The sequence below is a fragment of the Anser cygnoides genome, chromosome 4 (assembly GCF_040182565.1).
Source record: "Anser cygnoides isolate HZ-2024a breed goose chromosome 4, Taihu_goose_T2T_genome, whole genome shotgun sequence".
NCBI classification, from domain to species: Eukaryota; Metazoa; Chordata; class Aves; order Anseriformes; family Anatidae; genus Anser; species Anser cygnoides.
The window spans coordinates 48,385,638-48,411,540 of record NC_089876.1 but is presented as its reverse complement, the minus strand read 5'-3'; the positions used below and the strand labels follow the sequence as shown (position 1 = coordinate 48,411,540).

The 25,903-nt window shown below is 38.7% G+C and overlaps 1 long non-coding RNA gene across 1 annotated transcript in view; it reads right to left on the bottom strand.

Annotated features, from left to right (window-relative positions):
- Nucleotides 1–23,119, bottom strand: part of LOC136790714 (uncharacterized) — a 35,335-nt gene extending 12,216 nt beyond the window's left edge. Inside the window, exon 1 of the long non-coding RNA XR_010831137.1 lies at nt 22,987–23,119. This is a non-coding gene — a long non-coding RNA (uncharacterized lncRNA). The remainder of the gene's footprint in view (nt 1–22,986) is intronic.
- Nucleotides 23,120–25,903: the final 2,784 nt, after the last annotated feature.

The window sequence follows — 25,903 nt, the reverse complement described above, 5'->3', positions numbered from 1 at the left end:
GCAGCAAGAGGCACTGAGGGACCATTTATGGATGCAAATCAGCAGAATTTAAGCACCTCAGGGATGAGGAAGCAGTTAGTCAGAATGTCTGAAATTTCTAATAGTAATTTAATTCTGCAAGCAGACATCTTGATTCACAAGTAGGATTTAGGTTTCTTGGTGGATTTGGCCTTTTTGATCTGGAGATATTTCAAAATGTATCTGTGAATCAGTGGGAGTTAGGGGCTTTGATGTCTTCTGTGCTCGTTTCCTTCTGAAAGCATCTAAATACCTTCCAGTGTCTGGGTCACGAGAAATTCTGTGAAGTACACTGGAGTGTGAGATTTTCCACAGACAGAAGTGACCTTGCTTGAGCAGAGATGTTTCAGCACAGAGCAAAATAAAATTTGCACAGTGTTTAGCAACATCAGAAAGACCCTCTAATCTGGGCATTCCTGCATAGAAAAAAAAAATATTGAAGACATCCAGGCATTGTTAATTATATTCAACCCATTAAACACAAGCATCATACAGAGCAAAATCATTTAGGATTGACAGGTTTTCATATTGCTACCCTTAGGCTTACCCCATGTTTAGAGCAACTCCCATCGATTTCTGTTGACATTAATGACCCATTAACAGTTACATTCAGCGGCTGGCAGGCTGCTCTTTGCCTACACCCATCCCCACCCCCTGCTCACTAAGCTCTCTTCTCTGGAGGTTGCTGCTAAAGCAGTGGCCAAAGAGTGGGGCAGCAGCAACTGCAGTAGAACCAGACCTTCCTAGCATAAGGAGACACCACTGTCACGGCTTTATCTTCAGGGATCATGGTGAAAGAAATTCTTGCTCTCCAGGGTCAGACTTCATTACCTGGCAGCCCAGCCTTTCTCCTTTCCCTTCCTCCATCCCAGAAGGTGCAGCAGATGGAGGAGGTCCTGGCTGCAGTGAAGCAGTGAGTCTCGTAGGAGTGGAGGGTGGAGGCGTGAGGCTGAGTGGGACTGGGTGCTGGGAAAGGGGTGACAGGGGTGCAACTTCCAAGTCTAGGGTGGAAATTAAGTAGGCAATGATCCTAGGAAAAGAGGCATGGTGAAACATGGGAGAAGGGTGGGGGGGGGGGGGAAAAAAGTGAATAAGACCTGCTTGCCCTGCCAGACTTCCACAGCTCCCTGAAACCTTTCCTTCATCCTGCTCAGAGCCCTTCAAACTTCACTGACCCCCACTTCCTCCAGGAGGCTGAAGTTTCCCCTGACCTCTTCCAATCCCACCCACATACCTGTGAGGCCATTAGTGATGTCCATCCTAGCCCCTCTGCTCAGTCTTCACCAAAGCCCTTCAGTCCTCATGTAGCACCTGGCCGGCCTTTCCTCACCACCCAGTGGCCTTTCCTACCCCAGGAGCCTCGGCTAGTCACTCTTAATTACATTGCCAGGAACCCCCACGTGAGCTTGACTGGCTGCACTAACCTTGTTCCTGGTGGGGAGTCTTTTCTCACCCAGCACAGCCCTTTGAAGTCAGCAGGGCTGTTTTTGTGTGGAAGTGCTCACCGCTGAGATGAAGGAGTGCATAATCAAATCCAAAGTATTCTGCTCTGGCACTGTCATCCGCCACACTTCTCCCAGAGCCCAATCAATACACATTTATGGGTCTGCATCTAGGTGCTCTGCATAGTTGGTGAAGATGATTATTCCAGTCTTTCAGTCTTTTTCACCACTACCATTCTTTGTCCCTGTTCTCCTGTAGTGAGGAATCCCATAACGAAGACATACTGTAAAGTTTACATGAGGCAGTGTTTCTTCTGTATCTTGGTTTTCTGATACTATCTTCTATCTGATACCAGGCTTCAAAGTTGAAAAGTAATGTTATATTCAATGACCAGCGAGCATGGGGTTGACAATATACTTGTAATATGTGAAAGTTCTTTGAAATAAACTATTCTCTTTTGATGAATACCCTGACTAACAAACAACCCCTATATATTTTAGGTAGGGATACATTTGATTTTTAATACATATCTCACCCTAGTCAATGTTAGCTATGCTTCAAACAATTTTAGCTGCATGGAACAGATGATAGCTGATTCTTTCTTTCCATTCTTCAGTTCCTTCTCACCTAAGTCTGATCATTTTGAGGCAATGGAATAAGTTGCTGGCTAGAAAGAAAGTTTGGTATGGGATCTGAGACTATGATACCAAAGTAAAGATAACTACACAGAGCACAATGTGTGTAAATGAGACAGAATAAATAACAAGAGAACAAGTTAGTGAAAATGAAATTAAAAGAGGGAAAAGAAATAGAGAAAATATGGACATAAAGCAAAGAGCAGAAAATAGAACTTTGTTGCTGCTTTCTATTGTAATGGCCTTGCTAGAAATGCATAAACTGATCCAATTCATAAACTTAAAATCCCCTGCTCCAGATGAAAAATAGTAACTATGTAAAATTCATGGTATTTGTGACTGGTCTTTATTGACAAAGAGTAAATACCCATGACTCTTAATAGAGCTTCAGCTGCTGATATAACATCTCCACTAGAGGCTAATGCTAGAACTTCAGACTGCACAGGAAATACATCACAGAAGCTTAAAAATCTCTTAACGTAAAGTGATTATTATATATCCTAGTCTTATTGGTCTCCCAGCTATTCATATTCAGGCTTTGAAATGTCTGCTTTTATTCCAGCTCTACCATCCCTTTTGCTCTTCCTAAGTTGCACAGAAGTTGTTCAGGAAATCAGCGCCAGTGTCTTTGTGACTGATATGTAAATCAAAAACAAGCGGGAAAAATATAACAAGCCTTTAGGGAAATGGAGGGGCTCTTTATGGCACTTGCTTGATGCTCTAGCTACTCTAAGAGGAGCTATTTCTAAGGCTATCAGTTAGGCAGGGATGAGTAAGTGAGGTTATTAACATCAGAGCCATTCAGTTCAGGTCTGTTATTTCAGCTCTCATTTAAGCAGGTAGTTCCTGAAACCTGTTAGCAGCGCAACAAAGCTCTGCTGGTCTCAGTCCATTTCTAGCAAATTAGGGCTGAGAGAACACTGCTAGTATGAACTGTCTGTCTCGTCAAAGAGACCTCTTATGAAGATTCAAGACCTTGATGTTTCTAGATGCCAGTTAAATAGCTCCAAAAGGTATCTTTGGGCATTGTGAGATCTGTTTGTAGGTGAACGTTAGCAAAAACTCTAAAGCAAGGAAATTCTTACTTCTTGTTTATGCTCATCTACAGACACAGTTTTCCCAGATGCTGAAATTAATTTGCTCTGTTTTGCTCACAGGGTAAGAGTGGCATAAGTTTTGTTGGAGAAATAATGAAGTAAAAATAAAAATCAACAACAATTACACTAATGAACAGTTATACAAAATCCATTCATTAAGAGGCAGGAAATGAAAGGGATTATAAACCTGCAAGAATTTTAAATGTGGGAAAGGTAACACAGTAGATAGCTAGATCTGCTATTAGCTCAGAAACAATGCCATATGTGAGAGGAAAATAAGAGAAGCGAATTCTTCCTCCCAATTTTTTATCTACAGCAGAAAAAAAAGATTTGCTTAAGTTATAATAGTACCTTTAATATTTCATTTCTAAAGAATTAGCAAAAAATAGGGCTTGACAGATTTCCCATCCAGCCACTATCACAGATTGGTATATACAAGCAATCACAGATTGATATATAGTTATTTAAAACCAGAACACAGCTTATTAAAGAACAAAAAACACAGAGGCAAGGTGAAGATTGAAAATGCCTTGGTTTGCAGTTGTCTGTTTTATTTTTGTCATACTGTCCTTTTTCCTTCTTCAGTCAGAAGAAAGAAAAATGCAAAACCAAACCCAACCAAACCCAGAACTGGAAAAACAAAGGTATTTGAATTTGCCATGCGTTAAAGGCCTGAATGAAATTTGGAAGAAAAAAAAAAAATTAAAACTGAATCGATTACAACAGATTACTTGATTGACAACAACAAAAAGTCTCTGTCAGGTACTTATTAACCTCGGCAGTATCAAAGCACAATGCAGATAAAGTACTAGTTTACTGCAGTACAGCAACAAAAATTAAAAGTAGGGAAATGCAGAAATTAGAGTATTTTTTTGCCCATATTTTCCTGTTTGCAATATAGTTTCCAGTTATTGAAGGTCAACTTGACTTTTCTGTGATCACAGATTCACTATTATTTCCTCAGTTCTTAAATCAATAATTATAACAATTCCTTATGTACTTTCAAATCATACTTATTACATACATGAAAAGTATCTGAAAGTAATAATATAACAGCAGTATCTTTGTGTTGAGATTACATTTCTTACCAGCTTTGAAGTTGGTTCCTGTCTGAAGTCCCATGCCCAGTTGTGATAGATCATTAAAGAGAAAATGATCTTGACATTTTATTTTAATAGCCTGATTTTGCTTTGGCCAAACATGAAATACTGACCTTCTAGGGTATGAACTTTCCGCACTAGTGTATGTTTTGGGAACACTGGGCTGAAGAGGGAATAGAGAACGAAAAAACAATTCAATCAATACCAGACTAATAGCTCCTTACCAAATGAATCACTTTCCAAGATGGAGGGAGGGAAGAAAAATCTTGCCCTATTCTATATCCTGATATTTGTAAACATAAAAATTATTTACAGCATAATCTGGGCCTTTCCTGTTCAGGCTATAAAATTAAAGATTCCTATCTTCAGGACAGTCACCCTTTATAAAGCCAGTAATGCTTTACCCTAAGCTATGTAAAAGTAGAAAATGCATTTATATTAATAGAAGAACACTCTGCACGTGTGAGTTTAGTAAAATATATATTTTTTTATGTATGTATTTGCATGCCAGTTCCTTATAGCTCAGAATTCATATTAACGTGTCTCCTCCTATGGAACCAAGTGGAAATAAGGTAGATGAGGGAGACAAGGGTGATCCACTGAGTAAGAAGTTTGCTTCAAAGACAGATTGAAGGAACTAGCATCTTCTTCTCTGGAGGAAAAGAAATGAAGATGGGCAATTGTCCAGGTGCCATCTCTACCACATGGGTCTATCATAATGTGAGTCGCTAGAGACGGGAAAGTTGGATGGACCCCAGGAGATGGACTTGTATGTGTCCTTCTACCTATCCATCTAGTACTGGCCACTGTCAAAGACAAGTAATTTGACTAGATAGATACAACCAAGGAAAAGAGGTTCATGTTTTCTTATGGGAGATAGAGTAGAATTTACCCTTGCGCACTGTGGTTGTATATTTATAAACTTCTTTCCAATCCACAGCTTAGGAACCTTTTCCAAAGAAATTGGCTATTGAAAGAGGGAATGACGTAGTGGGAGGGCTGAGAGAACTGAGAAGGGATTCTTATCAGCACTGCTGCCAGTAGGAGGAAAACAACAAGCTTCCAGACCAAAGGCTTGTGATTTGTGTTTATACACCTGAGATTTGGAGTCAAAGTACAGGCTGTTGCCCATAATTTTATAAGGCTTCTATTGCTAGAGGGTTAGATAATTCATTTTTCTATCAGGATATTTGAGCTAGCCATCTGAAACCTTTTTTTTTTTTTTTTTGTTATAACAAAGGATCACATTTGATAAGGTCCGTATTAATTTTAGTAGCATAACCAAGTATTCTAAGTAATTATTGAAATGGAGAATATCTTTGTCTCCTCTTTTTTTTTTTTTTTAATGTCAACAATATGTGTGGGGAAGAGCGATGCCAAAGAGTTCAGAATTTTGGAAAATCTCTGGAGTTCCCCCTGGAAGTATAGGTTTCCATGAAAGCAATCTGAAAGCTGGAAGCACTTTGCTCTGGAATTTCCAAATATATTTTTTGATTGAAAAGTAATAATATGTGCTAGGAAATGACTGGACAAGAATATTTACCTGTGCATAGACCAACACAGAATAATCTACAGTACAAGAGGAAGTGCAAATTGTCAACAACATTATAAAAATACATGCAGTATGTGCAGCAGTAAGTCTTTCAAGACAGTCTGTTAAAACTGAGACTTAAAACTGAGACTTTTTTTTTTTTAAAGCTCAGGCATGATGAAAAAGATGGAATAGGAAATGTCTAGGCCATTAATTGTTCTTTAGAGGTAGAGGTAACAGTTCTCAGCTGCAGCTGTGAAACTTGCTTAAATCTGATCCCCGATCCTATGTTCTTTTCAGAATAAATAAACATAGTCAGTGTTTCAAAACAGGTCTTTAGTGATCAGTCCTATCACGTGTCATCTAAGGTTCCCGAAACAACTTGTTTAAATTGTGCTGTCCTACTGATTAAAAATTAATTGCAGAAAAGATAGCTTTAGTACAAGTGCTGGGCCCCTACATCAGATCAAGACAGTTTTATGAAATCCTATTCTTATACTATGTGGGCAAGTGGAGTCAGGAAATTCTTAAATATCGCATTTTTTCAGCAAGGGAATAAAGTAGTGCAAACAGAGTTCTCAGAAAAGAGGCAACAGTTGCATTTTGTGATTTCAGTGTGCTGCTCTGTGGGAAATGTAAAAAGTATGCTTTAAAAGTATGAAATAAAGTAAAGTCCAGAGAATTTTATCTCCTTAGCTAAGCTGCCAAAAATATTTATGGAACTAAAAATCTCAAGAGCATAAAGTAATTCATACTATGTTAATGTTTGTACTGGGAACTTTCCATTAGTAAATATATGAGAGAGAATAATCATATCCATCCATCTGCTTGGTGGCTGTTCAACCACGGAAGCTGCTACATGTCAATTATTAATCCTCCTGGGGATAGAAAACCTTTTTTTTTTTTTTTTTTTTCCCTCTGGAAAGCTGGTTTTCTGTTTATTTGTTCTTACTTCTTTTCTGCTATTTAAAAATAATCTTTTTCTTACAGATTTTTACAGATATTGGCAGATACATTTTCTTCTCAGTAATATGTTACTTTTTCATACAGGTCTACCACATTGCTTTTTTCATTAGAAAAATGAATGATCAGGATACATGAACCAAATCTTTTTCAACTTATTCAAGTTCTCCTGAGACTCTGACTTCAATGCCTTTGTTGCAACGATGTTTGTTCCACTGATACTCATTAAGACATTTCAGCAGCCGTGCTGCTACCATTTTTCTTGATCAGGTAGTGATCTTTCTAGTTTCTGGCACAGCAACAGACAGAAATGCAAGAAAAATATTTATAAAATATAAATCAGCAATGTCTAATCTAGATGTAGCAACAACAACAAAACAGTGAGCATGTCTTCTGGTACTACTATTTAAAAGCTAATCAAGCAAGAAATGTGTAACATTGAAGATAAATTAATGTCAGTGAAGGAGGGTCATTTGCTGATGAGAAATTGAGAAATCATTGATTTCAGCTGGAATCGAGAAAGATTACTTAGTTGTTTGTTGTTGCACTATGCTTCTTTTCACAGGTTGATTTCTGCTGGGACAGTCTGCATTATTAACGTCACTTTAATAGTATGAGAACATAAGTACATAGCATCAAAGAAAATCTTTGCAGTAAACACGGGTACTAATTCAACTTCTCAGAACTGTCACAGAGTAAAAGCTAATTTACTCATGCTAATCACTGAAAGTGACTCAACACAAGCAACTAAGTTGAAAATTAATGAATAAACAGGCAAAAACTAAGCTTCATATATGACAGTTATGAAACTATCTGCTTAAGTCATTTTAAGAACATGAGGAAAATACTGAGATTACAAATTTCAATTTTAATTTACCCAGAAAGTCTTTTGGAAAAGATGAATAAATAGCATTGGGTGTATAGTCTGTACAACAGGTTTGCCCACACAATATATCAGTGTTTCACTCTATCTTATTTCACTATTATCTGCTAGTAACCAGAAAGCCAAGGGAATTACAATCCCTTTGTGCTGGGCAATGCCATATGAATGTGTACAGCAGGAGACTGTCTCAGAGACACCACACTACGTAGACAGTTAGTAGCTAGAGGAAGGAAACAAAAATCTTCCCTCCAGCTCACTGACTTTCTGAGTCTGGTCAATGACAAAACTCAGGGCCCAGGAGCACCCATAGTTGTGTGGCTTTTGTTTCACCTTCTGCCCTCCTGCCTTCTTGCACTTCCTCCAATGCTCCAGCCTGCTCCAGGCTGAAGTTAAGTTTTCGTTCAGTGTTCAAGAGGCATTTGGATAACCCTGTCAATAATATGTTTTAACTTTTGCCTAGCCCTGAAGTGATCAAGCAGTTGGACTAGATGATCTCTTGTGCTCACCTTGTTCTACACCAGGGCTGAGCAGAGTGGCACCAGCCCCAGAGGACAGCACTGCCACACACAAAGCTTTTGTGCTCACCTTGCCCCAGTCCTCAGTAGGAGTGCTTATGGAGGTGAGAAACCTTGCTGGAGCTGTGACGGTGTTCCTACCATGTTCTTCAGGCCTGCAGAGCTGGGAGGAAGGTAGACCTCAACATGGAGCTGCAGGGCATTATTTGCAGAGATACTGAGCAGTGCTGTTGCCTGAGGGAGCAGGATGGAAAGACATCTTTCCAGATTTGTACTGCGGCTTTTTTCCAGGCAGTTATCAAAGTCCTCTGGGTTGTCCATATCAAAAGCACAAGGTAGAAGTTCACATCAAGTGCTTTAGACATCATAAACCCATTCAAAAATCCCTCGTGCATTTCTCAGAATATTTCCAGTTGCTCTGGTGTGCTTTACTTCAGGCTTTAGGTGGAATTCTTTGCTGTATTAGAGATGTATTTACAGTCCTCTCATTTCTGTATTCTTTTCAAGTGTTTTGGTTTGAAGTTCTTTAGCTTTGCTTTTATTGTCAACACACTCCTTTCATCTTATGACTTTCTTTGTCTTCTAAGAAAACTGATAGAGAATTGGACACCAAAAACTTATGGGGAGGTAGACAGGGAAAGATTGTGCTCTGGAACGGGGCTTGTTTACATCCTGCAGGCAGAATTGTTTGGACATATTTCTGTCAGTAATACATTGTATTTTTAATGCCATTAAGTAGTGTCCTTTTGTCCTTTCCAGGAGGAAAAGGTTACATCCCTGATTTCTGCTGAAGCAAGGTAAAACTACATATACTGCTTTACTTATTACAAAATATTATTATTTCAAATATATTTGAATATTATCATTTTAAGGAAATTAGGAATTTAGAGTGCCAGAAAATTTTCATAAATATATTGTGTTACATATTGCGGTATATCTTATTTCCAATGATATAAAAATCATGTTTGTTTTCCCATAACTTTATGCATTTTCTTCAGGCTCAAAACCCACAGACCCTATGAATAATATTCAGGTAGAAACACTAGGCTTCGCCTGCTTCCATGTCAAAAGCAAAGACATAAAATGTTAAGCTATGGCAATTTCAAAGCACAATCACAAAGCAGTCTTCCTGCTGATCACTTACTACAGCAAAATTGACCAAGACTTGAGAATTTTTTCAGTTATGAACTGTGTGTCAAGTCTGAAATGAAAACCAAAACCTGACAGATTTTGCCACACTTGGGACTGATAATATTTACACTGCTTTGGTGGATATGTACCTTGGATCTCAAAGATTCTTACCTTTAAGGAACCAATGCCTTCTAATCCTGTTCCCCATTTTCTCTGCATGTAGGGAAAGTGTTGTTTTTTGTTTGTTTGTTTGTTTGTTTTTCCTCTGCATTTAAATAAGTACCAACTGCAGAACTGGGATCCGAATCCCAATTCAGACTTCTCCCAATTTTAGAAGTTTCGGATCTACAGCTTTATTTTGGGCACATTTGTCCTTTCAGACTCTCTGACACATCAGTTAAGCATTTTCTTAAAAAGTAAACGCCCAGCCCATCACATACTCACAACTTGTCCTGAAAGCAGCTCACTACTTCATAGCATGCCTTACTTGCAGCCCCAGTGTTCTGATAGGGAAAACCAAGACTATAATGATACTTGCATATGTATTCAAATACCTTTATACTTATTATAACTTATGTGTATATTAAAAGATAATTTTAGTATATACCTGATGCAATTTATTGCTTATCACTTCACGGTTATGTTGCAGTTCTCAGTTTGAAGGATTTACCCAGCAGAAAACTTGAGGAAATAACAGGGTAAGTCTTATGCAGTTTGCAGTGGTGAATGATATGTGTCTGAAAAATTGTTTGTTTGCAATTTTTTACACTGAAAAGCTTCTTAAGTATTTATCATTTTTCAAGAGCTTGTCCTGTCTACTTAATGGAGAACTGCAGAATGATACCTTCATGAAATAACACATTAGACCAAAGTAACTTGATTTTCTGTCTCTCTAGTACTGTTTCTATCTGACAGTTGTTCAAGGAGGTATTTGACAGGGCTCTTCAGATGCTGTGTACATCAGTTCACCTATCTGTGGCCCTAATATGTTTCAGTTCCATTTCTAAAAATTAAAGAAAATTCCCACCTACCCTGATAGGACTGGGCCTTTTATTTGCCATTGCAAAGTCATAATGACAATTCTGCAGAGACATAGTAATAATAAATAAAAAATAAATAAATTGTGAAATCTGGACGTTGCATAACACACTCCATGTCCAGATGGTAAAATTAAGTTGTCTGTAAACACTTTCCAGTATTGCTGGGGGAAGGGACGTGGAGAAGAAAAGTCAGGGCTGTGGGTTTGTGCCAGAATTTAAACCCTTGCATACCAATAACTTTGCAGGGGAAATCTTCTCATTGCTTTCCTTTCTTGCTCCTTCCCAGATCCATCATTTAAGACTTATCTTACAAGATAGGATATAAAATTGCAAAGCATTAAACTGTAGATAGAATTAGCTTTTTCACATGATATCTCCTGCTACTGTGGCAATTGGAGGATCATATCTTGTGCTGTAGAACAGAACCAAGTATTTCAGCACGCAGCAAGGTAAAGCAGGTCAGGAACTGTCTCCAAAGTGTACGGACACATCCAGGTTTCTACTTCTGAAAAGTTACAGTAAAACTCTGACTAAGTCCCTAGTCAGGGAGGCGTGTTCGGGCTTGATTTTTTTTTGGCTTTTTAACATTTATGGAATACATGTTTTGAGTTCATATTTTGAGCCCAGAAAAGTTGCAAATGTTCTACACAGTTCTGAATAGCACATTCTTTAATTTAAAAATTTTGTTCTTGTGTGAGCTAACGTCACTCTAGACCATAACATCATTTTTCTCCTCCACTGCTTCCTAATGTTGATGTCTTTAGACCACATCAACCTGACTGGATAGGTGTTAGCTGATGACAGCAAATTAATTATTGTCATCTGACATATAGAGGCAAAAGAAGCATGCAAGATCCAGAAGAATAATATCTCTTCTCTGTGACCCTACCTGAAATTATGTTCCCTCTCTTATCAGTCATAGCCCCATCTCCTTGATACTCCTGAACTGCTGCTGCAGAGTGAGATACTCCAACAAATCATTTCAGTTAGTCATTCTCCAAAGTAATCATCATGCTGTCAGGAACTGAATCAGTCTGCTTATTTACTTTGATAGATCAGCATTGTTACGTGGTGGAAGAAAGCTAGAGAAAATGTTGGCAAGGTGCTATCCCCTTGATCTTGGTGGAAGTGAGGTTCCTGCTTCTGCAGCTCGTCCCTTAGAAAAGTGATCAGGAACCTCAGGGCAAGAATAACCCCAGTCCTGTGTCCTGCACTTCAGCAGAGAACACATTCAGTACAAATGTGTGCCCCACACATCATATATTATAACTACTGATGTATCATTTAATATTTACTGTTAAATAGAGATTCTTCCTCAAGAAAAGTAACAACACAGGAAGAAGGGAGAAGTAATTTTTTTTAATCCTTCACTTATTACTAGCTTCTCTAGAAAGTGTGAGGCCAGAACTGTGCTTACTCTGATAGTGTTGCATTTAAATCAACCCTTGTCATGAGTGACAACTCCACAGTGCTGTGTCTGCTGCTCTGAATGCACTTCACTTTAGCTGTGGAAGACTGTAGGCATTTACATTAGGAGGTACCTGACCTGACTCTCAATCCCCTGCAAGAGACTGCTGTGCATTAATTCCAGCAAAATTCTTAGACCAAATAAGCTTTAACATTATCTCTCTTCACCATTGTACTATAGCAAAGTCTTCTAAATGTAAGTAATGAAAAACAAACTCTGATTTTAGAAGAATAGTCTTGGGAGCCTTGATTAGCTGTTGCATTCATGTTTTTAATACTTACATCTGCATAAAGCAGTGAGAAGAATAAAAGATCAGGGACAGAGTCAACACAGTTTTGCCAGGCTTGTCAAAATCTCCTTGTCCAAACTTCTTTCTTCTAAAAGTAAGCTCCTAGACTGCAGGGCTTCTTTCACTCTCTGCAGCTGCCTTCAGCACGATGTGCTCTGTGACACTCTGGCTTTTCCCTGCCAGCACCTCTTCAAGGAAGGTTACGGCCCTGAGGGCTTGATATGAATGGTGAGTAAAATTTTTGCACTAACTGTAGACATTTGGGCTCTCACCACCACCTTGGATAGCTTATCCACCACTGATTTTGATGCTGGGCATATTTCATGAGAGAGCCCAGAGGATAAAGTCCCAGACAGAGTCAAGACCCATTGGCAGCACCAGCAATGCCCCAGCACACATCAGGCTGTGCTGCACTGAGCTGGCCTGCCCAGCTTCCTATGAAGCAACCCATAAGATATCATCTAATAGCAGGTGTCTGTGTATACTATGAGGGAAAAAAAAAAAAAAAAAAAGGCTACTCTGCAGTGCAGTTCTGTTGTCTTTCAGAAGGAAATTCCAGGTTCCAAAATGCTGGCTGACATTTTGAAAATATTTTCCCCTTAGAGCACAGCCCCGGCACACTCTCCCCTGCTCAAAGCAGGCACCGTTTGCCCTTCTGTGCTAGGAGCATCAGGCTTGCCAAATGTGAAGTGCATTTGACAGGAAAGTGATCAGCTGCCATGAAGATGTCTCTCTGTAGCACCCCTTTTCCACCACACTTCTGCTCTCCTCTAGGTCTTCGAACTGTGGGGTTCAGGACTATGCTGAAGAGCCCCCCAGATCAGCCTGTTGTATAAATTTGTATTGATTTTCCCTTAAGGTTAGAGCTCAGGCAGTGTTTGCAGATAACCTCCAGTGAATTACTCTTTATTATATCTGCCTTGAAAAGTTTGAATTGCTTGAATAGAGTATCACTGAAAGCTGCCCTCACCCCCAGATTTTCCCTTTTCTCTGTCATGCTTTTTTTAATCCTAAAGCACTAAGCCTAATATATGATTTTGAGAAAGAAAATAACAATGAAGCCTTATTGTATGGGGCAACAGCTAGGGAAATTCAGGGACAGAAAGCTGTTAAATTAAATATACCTCTCACTTGGAAGCAGGCAAATTAGGAGTGAGGGAAAATCAGGAAAGGGAAACGTTACTTAAATATAATTAAGCAGCAAAATGAGGCAGGATAGAATATCCTGGTTAGATATCTAGATGGCGGGGGGGGGGGGGGGAAATATGCTGGCAATAGAAATAAATACCACTATAACTATAATGAGAGCTATAATTACTTGAAATAGAAGGGAAAATACAATGATACCAATTTATTACCAAGTTAAAGGAGACCAACAAAGCTCCAACATCTTTTAAAACATAGTATTGATAACAACAAGAGAAAGACTTAATGAGGCATTTCACAGCCCAATGCACTGAACTGCAGAAATTAATATTTAAGGAGAGTCTCAAGTCTTATTTCTTATTTATTGGTGTTTTTTCTGAGATTTCCTTGCAGTAGTGCCTTCTTACAGCCCAGTTTCTTGGCTACAGTTTATTTTGGTTAATTATACCATGCCTATCTAAATACATTCTGGTTTTTTGCTTGTTTTTATTTTTTGCCTCTCTATGGGTATTTTCTGCTATGTATGAGTCTGCGGCTAGGTCTACGCAGGAGTGGAAAGGGAGGAGTGAGGACCTTTCCTTCCTTGCTCTGCTCACCTTCTTGGGCTCACTGAGCATCTCTGTAGACCCAGGCACGGCCTGCCTTGACATGCATTTAAATGATTAACAGTTGGCTAATACACATCCGTTTTAGTCATATTTTGTTTATTGCAAAATGTTGCATGATGTTGCAATATAGATATGTGTTTACAGATGAGGACTATGTGCAAAGCGTAAGGGGTGGACTTTCTTTGAAAAATACCAATAGTCACAAATTTTGTAGTCACTATCAGGGAGCTCTCTCTTTCCAATGCAATATGCTGTGAAAAACCACAGAGGAGAGACTGTGATACCCATTACATGTGATGTTTGTGTACATCTGGGAGTATTATAATATAAAAATAAGGTTATAGATGCTGTTGACAAATTGTCCTTTTTTTGTGACAATTAAAGAAGTTGTAGAAGAAATGAACTCACTGTGTAATACCACTGACAGCCTACAGAATAGTGCCAGCCCTTCAGAAACCATGGGCTCTTTCAAATGTGCATGAAAATGTGAGCAACCTGCTAACATATTTGATCTTGAAATTGCTGTATTCCCAATAGCGTAACTAGAGCTTTCCTGTCCAATTCTATTGCTTCAGCTTAGACTGAAGATAGGAAATGCAGCAATGAGTCACACATTCACATACATTGTACACAAAATTAAAATGTTTAGCCTTTAAATTGCTTTGTGGCATCCTTGCTGTACAGGATTCCTTTTATCAATTTAGCAATATGTTTGTGAATTTAATAAGTGCTTATAACATCATGACAGCTCTGAAGAAGTTTGTAGCAACAAAAAAAAGGGTAAAACATGAACCCAGAACAAATCTGTTACTGAGAATAGATGTGGACCCTCATATTATCTTACAGTGCCTTCAGTACCAAAAGGAGGCCTGCAAGAAAGCTGGAGAGGGACTCTTTGTCAGAGAGTTTAGTAATAGGACAGTGGCTTTGAACAAAAAGAGGGTAGATTTACCTTAGATATTTGGAAGAAATTATTTGCTATGAGGATGGTGAGGCACTGGCACAGGCTGCCCAGAGAAACTGTGGATGCTCCATCCCTGGAAGCATTCAAGGCCAGGTTGGATGGGGCTTTGAGCAACCTGATCTGGTGGGAGGTGTCCCTGCCCATGGCAGGTGGTTGGAATTAGGTGGTCTTTAAGGTCCCTTCCAACCCAAACTATTCTATTGTTCTATGATCTTTGATGTCTTCAAGATGGCATTAAACTGTCCACTGAGCTTTTGTCATGCCTACTGTCTATCATCTCATCTCTTTGCTATTTCCCACTGTGCAACCAAACCAACTCAATAATCAAGTCAAGGGTTTTTAGGGGAAGCATAAAGCTGTCAGTTACCACTGAAACAACCATTTGCACCATGAGAAAGTACGACAAAAACTTCTGTTCCAGCTTCTGTGTTGCAGGAGTAGAATTACATGTGACATACAAAGGCAAGTTTTATAAGAACAGAGGCATATGTCTAGCGCCCTAGCAAAAATCTTTTCTATTTAAGTCCTTTCTTTCAGGATCTGAACTGTTCATCCAGCTTGCTTTGTGCTGCAGCAAATCTGCCTGCATATGTCCCAGAGAAACTACTTTACAGTGGTGGAAGCATCTTTTCCAATATGCAGACTATGTAGAATATTTGGTATCCTTTTAAATGTGAGTTCTAGTATTAAATAGTTGTGAAGACATTGTGAAGAACTGTACATCTTGTAAAGAACTCTCTTTCTGTGTTTTTTGTGGTTCAGAAAAGTTGTGTTTCCATGGCGTTCACATGCCCATCTTGCTGATTGCTTTTGTACTGTCCAGAGGTGCTGCATCACACTTGGAAATAAACAGATCTCAGTGCAGTTGCTGAATCATAAAGGCAGGGGATTTTTTATCTTATTTTATTTTTTTAATGAAGTATAGGGATAGACAGTTGAAATCCATGGAACAATTTAAAATATGATCACATGCTCCAACGAACCAAATCAGTTTGAGTGACATTTTTCTTTAAGAAATATGGAAAAAATATCAAGAAAAATGTTTGAAGTTGACCCAAAACATAGTTTAACTTAAAAGGAAACATTTTATTTCATTCTGACCAACCTGGTTTACTTCTGGTTGTATGTTTTTCAATTTTGTCTTTAATATATATTCATTTCTAAATAATGCATGATATTTTGAAAATGAAAAAAATTGTTTTGATAAAGCTGAAACAGAGCATCTCAAGACTTTTTTAAAAATGTTTTCTCTGTGGCCAGAACTTAAATTGTTAAATTTACTCTAAATTCTCAAAAGGTCTGGTCCTCTGAAATGTCTTTTTCCTCTAAATTTCCTAATCTGAAAAGTATTTTCCAGATCTTCCATACCTTCCATTCTAATGCATTTATTTTTTCATTAAAGCATGCACTCCAACAAGTAAAACAAATTGGTACATATGTCTATAATGTATGAGATACCATAGAAATTTCCTTGCTTCCATACAGTTGTCATGTTTCAGCTAGCTGTGGCTCTACAACCCTTTATCACATGAGAACCTAGGAATGTGCTTGCAGAAGCATCCTCAAAGTAGGCACTGTACAGTTTAAACATGGGATTCAAAAGTGGTACTTTATGTGAAGACAGAACAGGTACTTAAGTATAAGTACAACTCAGCATATTCCAGCTTTCACCATAGGTGTTTTGACAACATGTCCTTTGCTAGAGAAAACACCAAAGTCATTTACTGTTCAAATCTCTCTGAAATCAACCAAAATTTCTCCCTTGAATTTATGAGACTCATGTTTTTGCCTGGCATATGGTGAAGTCACAGGACCTTATAGCATGTCAGGGGTTTCACATGCCATGCCTTTACTTACAATGCCAGGGATTTCACCTACAATGGAAAAATTAGATCACCTGACAGTAAAGGTTGATATCACATTAGGAACTGTGACACTCCATTCAGTAAATCCAGGTAGAAAGAATATCAATGGATCAGAAACATGAAAGGCCAAGAATATTTATTCAAATATAAACTGTCATTACAATAGTTACTCTTGATTTTTCTTTTTTTTTAATATTTACTTAGTGTGCTTTTCTTTTGGATTTGGTAAACATAATGCTGTATTAGTGTTCCTGCAATGACTTATGCATGTGCATACAGTTGAAGTAATATCACCAAATAACTGCTCAAAACAGCTTTGCAATACAACTTCATGAGTTATTCATGAGGCATGCTGTTTGCAAATGAGACCACAAATAACATACACCAAAGGAATTTCTTCTGAATCTCTTCTAGTGGTGCCTGATAACCTATACACAAAGCTGCATATGTTTATGTTTTATATTATAATTGGTTTTGTACCAAACTATTTCTAGGTGAGTCAGATAATGAGCAATAGCAAAATACTTATCCCAAGCTTCACATTTTGCTACTATGTGCTCCTGGAGATATTATTAACTATGGCTTTGCTGTTTCTTTCTTCAAACACTAACTGTGATATTTTTATAGGGAAAATATTCTTCAAGTTTCAATCCTTCTTCCAAGTTTGCATCCAAATTGTTTACAGAATAGAGTTACACTATGCTTGGGCTGATTTTATGTAGAAAATGTATATATGTGACATTTATCTGCCAAAGATAGGCTTATAAATGTAGTGCCAATAAAAAGACAAAGATTTGTTGTCAACTGCTTCTCTGTATATCACGGCTCTTCTGTTATGGTGACGTCTGAGAATTTCTTGTGAAAATAACCTTACAGAAAGTCATTTTTCTTTAGGCATATTTTCATAACTGTAGAATTTCAAAGCCAGGAATCATTAGTGTACTCATCTGCATGAAAGGTAAGCCTGTTAAGGAAAGACCAGACTTGCTAAGGATTGGTCTTAGGAGAGCTAGTGATTTCCTATACCTGTATCTTCTAAATCTCTTTCTCTGTATAAGTGACTTCTCAGTTTACAGTTCAAGGTTGCAGATAACAGTGAATGTTGATAACCTGGATTCTTTGGAAAAAGCAACAAATGAAAGGTAAATAATGTTAAAGTCCTGCTTTTATGCAATGTGTTTTTTTCTATTATATCCAAAATAATTTTGAAATTCTCATTTCACTCGCAAAAGGATTCAGAACATACTTCCCCATGTCAGTTCACAAGTGTATAAGATAATATTCAGACAGCTTCTTACTGAAACCATTGTTTCTCCCTTCCTCTTTCTACTTTGTTAGTGATCACTATTACAGTGTGTTTTCATACCATATCCTAAAGATACTAATTATTTTCTAAGTAAGATACTCCTCCATGGAGAGAGAAGGTCTAAATTCAAAAAGATGTTGACGTTGCACCATGTGACTTCCATGTGCTCCTTCTGTTGAAACAGTGCTGCATAAGTTACCCTACCTGCCTGCATGATGTTGGAGTTTTGGGCTCCTAAGAACTGGAGTCATGGAAGCCATCAAACTGGTTCAGGTGAGCCTCAAATTAAGTAGGTATGGCAACATAAGGAGATGGAAGTATCTGGTGAGGATTCTTGACCATAAGTTATGACATGAGAGGAGATGGCAAGGGCTTTCTTTAAGAAGTCAGAGACGGTGATTAATGCATTGTGGCCTCCCTTCCACCTTCTCATTTTGCTAAAGTTAGCGTCAAGATTAGCTGTAGGTGCTCCACGTGCCAGAATGATGTTGTTACTACTTTGTGTTTGGAACAATGAGGTTGTTTGTTTGTTTGTTTGTTTATTGTTTTTGTTGGGGGTGTTTACTTGTACAAATAATTGGAGATTCATCTAGTCAGAGGCTTGAACATGACTCTGTGGTATACAGACTCAAACCCTTCCCTGCAGACACTCTTTTTCTCCCCCCTTTTTTTTTTAATCTGGTTTACTGTATATTCAATTACTAATGGAAAGTTAACTACCTCCGACAGGAAAGATTGTGATTGCCACCTCTTAGCACAACAGTCCCTGCTGACTTCAGAATTTTGCTAGTTTCTAGGAAACCTGTATCCAACTCTAATTTCTATCAGACAAGATGGAGCTGTAAAAACAAGAATTTTCACACCCTGACCCCGCTGACCAGTGATCATTAGCAAAAACACAATATCTGCATGAAGAAGGCCTTGTATCTTCTGTCTTTGTGAAATGCAGCCTGGTTCTGAGAACATCGAGATAACTTGACCTCTGGAAGTGAGATAGGCAGCGGAAAGCCTGCAGTGAAATTTTTGCCTGGGCTAGGACATGATGCTATTTGGTGACATAAGGACAGAGCTGCTTTTGCACATGGCTACTGAGAGAAAGGTAGTACATATGCTTACAGGGCATGTGACAGATCAGGATATTAGGATACAAGGATATTAGCAGCACCAAAGGTTTTGACATAGGTCTCTAGAGTGGCAACCACACACCTTGGTTTCTTTGACAGTGTAGCAGACTCCCCTCAAGCATGGCAAGTTAGGACTAGGCCAGGACAGTGGGAGGACTGTGATCATTAAGACTGTGTAGCTACTCATCAGTTGTTAGTCTCTTGCATCACAAAAGTTTCTCTTACTGCTTCTTTTGAGGTAGTAAAACGTTTAAGCAAATAATTTTTGAGTGGATCCAAGAGAATAGACCTAATTCAACAAGACTTTCTAGTACTGTATGATTGCTATGAGTCTACCCCTGACTTAAGAAGGGGAACTTTGAGCTCCTCTTTTCTTTTGTCCATTTAGTATTTCTTGAATGGTTCTCATTTGGGTGTCTGTAAATAAATAATTCTCAATTTTCCCTTAAAGTGTAACGATCACCGTGTAGTAACTGAAAAACAGTAGAAGCACACTTGTAAACGAAATTGCAGTTTCCTCATCTAGTTAAACATAGGATTTAAAACTGATGCTGTTATTCTGAAGTTTACCCTCAAGATGTTTTTACCTCATCTTCAGCTTCATACAGATATCTCCCTATGTGTACAATGGGACCAAGGAGTTTGTCCTTCAGTAACTAGACCCTTGGAGGTGATTATCAAAGCAGAAGCAAACAGCCTGGAGGTTTATACTGACTTTCTGTTATAATAGACCTGTGTGACTATGTGAGAAGTCTGAATAATAATGAAATGCTGCTCCTTATCAGAAATTATTCCAGTGAGAAGCTGGAAGTGACTGAGTTGAAGTGAAAGTTACATAAGGGTCAGGATAGTTGAGGTTTTGAGTCAAAAGAACTTTCTTAGAATCTCCCAAGCTTCATATAACTATTTCCATAGCTTTTTGCTAACAACATTTGGGGACAACCAAATGATCTCATCAATTTCCATTCAGCCACAACATCTTGAAAAAGGAGTGATTTGCTAATTCCTGAAAAGGCAAGACAAAGAAGAGCTCCCATTCACTTACTACTCATAGTGAGGAACCCCTGAGTGTGAACAACCAAAAACATAGGATATACTTTTCTTACATCTCATTTATTATTAAATGCTAACTAATATTTTAGGGCAATTGAAGGGAAAAAGTCTCAGCCTGAGCCATTTTAATATCATTCAGCATTGGGCTGCTATTGTTTTTCAACATTCTCAAGCATTTTCAGTGTTTATAGATAATATTTACTTTCTGCTGCTCTTATTTTCCTTTGTTGTGGTTGTTCTTGCTGCCTTTATAGCTAAAAGACCAGTGCAATTTATTATTACAATTACTTGTACTTCCAAGGAACCAAAATCTACATATGTAAAATCTTCTCCCCTAGGCTTATATTATAGTTGAATTGAGGGTAAAAAAGTCATTCATTTTGAAGTACCATCAGGTGATGAAGTCATCCTTTATTCATGCTTAGCAACGTGTAGGGGAAGAGGTCTATGCAGCCTCATGTGAATTTATTTAGATTGAGAGAACTCACTTCGCTTTTGTGAAAGATAATTTCCTCTGTCAACACTGGGACTGCTTTAGAGCTACAGATCAATGCTGGATACATTTTACCTTCCATGAGAACCTCCAACAGTAACAGCTCAGCAGGATGAATCCAAATATACAAAGAAATATAGTGTATTTCTTACAGAACGTAAAAAAGTTTCTTGAATGGCATCTCAGTATTTGCTGAGTTAGAGATTAAGTGTAGATGAAGTTCTTCATTCAGCAAAGACCAGATTCTGTTGTCAGAAAACTTAACTCAGCACAGTTACCTGTTCCAGTTCGTTTGCTGATTTTCTGCTCAAAACCAGATGCATCTTTTAACAGAAGTTCAGTTAAGCAAGCATGACAGAAGCAAAGGGCAAACAGTCATTTTTTAGCAATTAACGAGTCATGAGAAAATATGCTGAATATAAATATTCAGAATGTAGGTATTGTGAATGACATTTTAAAATAACAGGCAATGGATTGTAATATCAACACTAAGCTATCGTTGGGAAAAGAGAGCTGGTCAGAGCTTCGCAGAGCTGCCCTAGCAACGCAACGCATTGCTGATTCTTGTCCTCAGCCAAATACCTTTTCATGCATAAAGTGAGATGGCTACTCAGGGAAATGGGAAGTGAAGAGGAACATGGTGGAAAGGAATACAAAATATAAGGTTTTGATTTAATTCTAGTGTTATTAAATGAGTGATAAGTAGTAAGTATAGCAAAAAATAGTAAGCTGAAGCACAGAAAAGTGATGAAGTTCCTTGTTTCTTCTTACTTTTTTTTTCCTTACTAAGCCATTGGTACCACATTCCCTACAGCATTACCTGCCAACTGTATGATAGAAGATCAGGTAGAGGTCAGTGTCCTGGGAGGGTCTCAATGGCAGAAAAGTGCTTTTGCAACTCTGGGATTTACATGACCAAGATCTGCCCAAAAGTTTTCTTCGTTCACGAGGAATAGATTATGCCTGTAAGAGTACTCTTGTATTGTACTCAGGAGAGGTGATTACATTGGAAGAAGACATATCTAGGCAAGTTTTATTCATGTGTTTTGGTTAATGTCACCACCAATGCAGCTAGGGCACTGTGTTTTTCAGCAAACCTTAGCCTTAGCTAACAAAGAATACCATGACCACTGGAGGAGGAACAGAAATCCTGCTTGTACATTCATAGGTCATCTGTGGTCAGGGGCAGGAATTGGCACATTACATGAGGTACTTTTGAATAGTTCTAATTTAGCTCAGAATTCAGACCTTATTAGCTCTGAGAAGTAAATGTAATTTTCTTTTGAAAGACGCCTCTTGTAACTCATAACCTAGCTCTTTCCTGTATACTAAGTCAAAGAAGATCTTTATTTAAAACAGGAAGTACATAACAGATGGTGGCTCCATGAGCAGTTACATTATTATTGAATAATTTTATTAAGGGACAAAACCAGGACCATTAGGCCATGCAAAGAGTAGAGATTGGTCACATCTAATTCATCGTCTCAAACACAACTGAGGAAATTATGTTAGCTATTAAAAATTAATGCAATCTACAGATAAAATTAAAAGTCAAATTTAATGAGTGGGGACTGGATCCTCAGGTGGTTTCTTTCAATAGACTCTGCCTGCAGGAAGTAGAACTTCACTAATGGTCCTCAACTGAGAATAAAAGCTTCCAAACATACTCTTTTTCAGCTATATTATGTAGATAAATTATCATTTATTCCTGCTACACACCTGTAATTTTAATAACTGAACTTATCTGAGTGGATGTCATGACTGCTGACAGAGTATAATGACTTGTGAATCAGCAGATAGTTGCTATCTTCATCATAGCCTCTGATTTGCCAACTAGCCACAGGCAGAGTAACCTTATCTCCCCCATCTGGATTTTATCAGCTGTTTTGTGAGGTTAATAAAATAGTGGAGAGCTGTAAATAAAAAGTTATTATATGTGTTATATTACCTATAATAAGTAGCAGGTCTGTCACAAACTACAGAACATTTAAATGCAAGAGATGCTCTGTTGGTCCACTAGTCTCTGTAGAGGATGGAGAAACCTCAGAATTTGCTTGGTCTGGGCTCAGGGTGTTTCCTCCAGCCCTTCAGACCACCAGCACTCCTGCTTCAGCCACCTTGCTCTTGTAGCAGGCACCAGACAGGAGTACACAGGGGTATTAGACCAAAAGGCACAAACAAGATCAGATAAAATGAGGTTTTTAGCTTTCACAGATATCAAAGCTATTTCAATCAAGAAAATTGTAAAGACCCACCCACCCCTCCTAGTAAAAGAGCATTACTATCTTTGCAGCGAAATATAGTGTGGACGTACCTGAGTCAGTCATCTCAAACTCCCAGCCAATGTGATTTGGTGCAGGGTGGTATGCCTTTACCCGCTGAAACCCAGGAACAGTTTGTCAGGTCCAAACAGCTGGTGTTGCAAACGCACTGGCTCTGCCCTCAAATTTCAAGCTCAGCTTGCAGATCGCCAGTTTTAGTGACATAAGTGTCAAGTGTATTCATAGCTTCAGGCCTCCAGCAACTCTGTTTTGGACACTATTATGCAACCAGCATCAAACAACTTGAATGAGGGGCATCTGTAGCTGAAAGCACGGGGAACATTGCCAGCTCCTGTGAAATTTTCCAGAGGGAGAGAAAGTCAGCTGGAGCTGTTGATGTGATGAGGGGAGATACACAAACTCACTTAGAGAGTTGAGGCCCACATAAGAGTCTCATAGCTGCCTGGCTGACCGCATCTCCAGGGTTGCAGACTCTCAGTTGCAGCTGCTCCGGAAAGCCTCCCTTCATCAACCTAATTAGTCTTACCCTGACAGAAGAAAAGGGGAAGAGCAGACAGCATTTGCTTTGCCTAATTCCAGGGCATAAAGCTGTGGTATTTTTGCTCATCCTTCTGCCCTTTGCCTGTGAAAAGAAAATGAAAAATGTGGAAGGTGAACCTGGTTTAATGTGCTGACCTGAGGGAGGGACCTTTTAGCAAGTAGTAGGCATGTGTAGGAGCTGTATCAGACTGCTGCATAGGCAAGGAGCCACAGGTATGCTACCCACTGTGTGTGTGGACGTGTGGGTAGGAGAGAAGTGCTGCTGCTGCAACATAAAACCCAAACTCCCTTTCTCAGTGAGTTTAGGATCCTCTGTGATATTGAGCCCCTTCATGGTGTGATTGGGCAAAAGGTTCATTCAAAACCTACCACCCAAGGAACATGGCTAGTTTCTTGAGCTGCATGTGCTCATTCTTGAGCTTTATGACTCCACAGAAGATGAGGCCTTAGTCTAAAGTGGCAAACTGGCAGGTGTGGCAAGTGACAAGTCCTCTCAGATCGGCATGGCACCCACAGCAGATGATCTGTGGCAGGCTACAGGAGTACCAGGATGCTGTGAGAGATGTGTCTAGCAACACTTGCTAGACACATGGAAAAGACAACAGTCACTTGCAGCTAGGCCTGGATGTGGTTTTAGATGAAGGATGTGTAGTGAATACAGCTAGATGGGAGTGGTATCTTCCCGAAGTTGCTGTGAATAGCTTGTGATTAAACTTCCTCAGCAAACTTATAGCATGAAATGCTTTTTCCTGGGAGTTATTCAGAGCCTATAAAGAACTCAAGGCTTAATCAGAATCGGCTAGTGCCCTTGGGTGTTGCTTCTTGGTTGCCACTTGGAGGCAAAGCAAGCACTCTCCTGTCTCCAGTAAAAATGACCTTTGTGCTCACATTCCCCTTTCTGAAATACATTCCAAGAGTGGAGAGGGAGCAGTGTCTTCCTTGTTAATAATTTCTCTGGTTTTCTTTTGGGGCAGATGGGAGTATTATCTCACAAGTGACCTGAGGGCATGCAGTAGCACCCAAAACACACAGGGAATAAAGCCATTCTACTAGAGAAAATATGAAGTATAAAATGGTTTTTCCTATAAATGCATCACAAATATATTTGATGTTCTAATAGATTACTTTAAAGCTGAAAGAGATGTTTTCATGTTTTTTGACTAAATAGTTTTAGGACAAATCATCATGGGGAAGCAGAGGAAGGAAGCTGTATGCCTTAGAGACTACATGCTAATAAATTGACTAAAAGCAAAAACAAAATGCTTAAATATGTTACTGACAACAATCCACAGAAACCATTAAACAAAAGAGAGTCTTCCAATTAAAGTGGGAAACAATGGAGAATATTTCTGGTAAATGTGCCCCTTCCTTTTATTGATGAATGGAACTTTCACTTGTGAAAATGAGATCAAGTAATATTTTGGTTTCCAAGAAAGGAGTGAAAATTGAATTTTGACTGCAGAGTTGCTGTATTAGTAAGGCTTGAATAACACTTTTATTTTACTACATCCAGCACAAACTTACATGTTGTGAGCAATCACATAATGCCAGAAATGTACAGGATTTGCCAAAAGTGATTCCTATTGCAGATGACCATCATTGCAGATATATAAAACAAGAGCTCACAGTGATTAATTAAAAGGTCAATTTCTGCTTGTGACAGGGAGCAGGCAAGCTCACAGAGTAAAAAACTGTCTCTTGGCTCACAGAGTAAAAAACTGTCTCTTGGTACAAGTGTCACTGACTGAATTCAACAGAACCGATTTCATTAAGAACAGCAAAATGACTTGATTCACAAGTGCACATGAATTTGTATGAGAAATCTAAGACATAATATAGACTTACGGAAATGTAAGTACTTTTGGATGGATGTAGACACTTCTTACAATGATAAGGTAGCTTCTACAAAGGAAAACAAGCAGCAGTATACTTTAATCTCGTTGACTTCAACCTGGACCCAGGCCCTTCTGCTCTGTTGGGTTCAAGGCATGAACCAAGTGCCAAGCTATTAGAGAAAAATGGTTGACCCTAACAGCATGGCTTTCTGATGAGGATGTTCAGGTTGTTTTAGTACCACTGTCTTCAAAATCGTGAAAGTTTATTACATAATTGCTGTTAACCGGGTGAGTCTTAATCAGAGGTTTCTTATTCAGTGCTTGGACATCATTTGTTTGGTGAAGTGGAAATAAGCAGTGCATGTGAACTAAATTATATTCTTGCTCCTACTGACAGCAAAAACAGATTAAACAAAATGAAAAAAAACAGATGTAATGTTGGAAGGGAAATGTAAAACTTATTTTGGGAGACGTACAGGGGTGATTAGGGTAAGGAAGAAACAAATCTCTTTCTCTGACTGGTCTGTAATGGAAATGTATGCAATCATAAGACAGCATACCCAAACTCATTCTG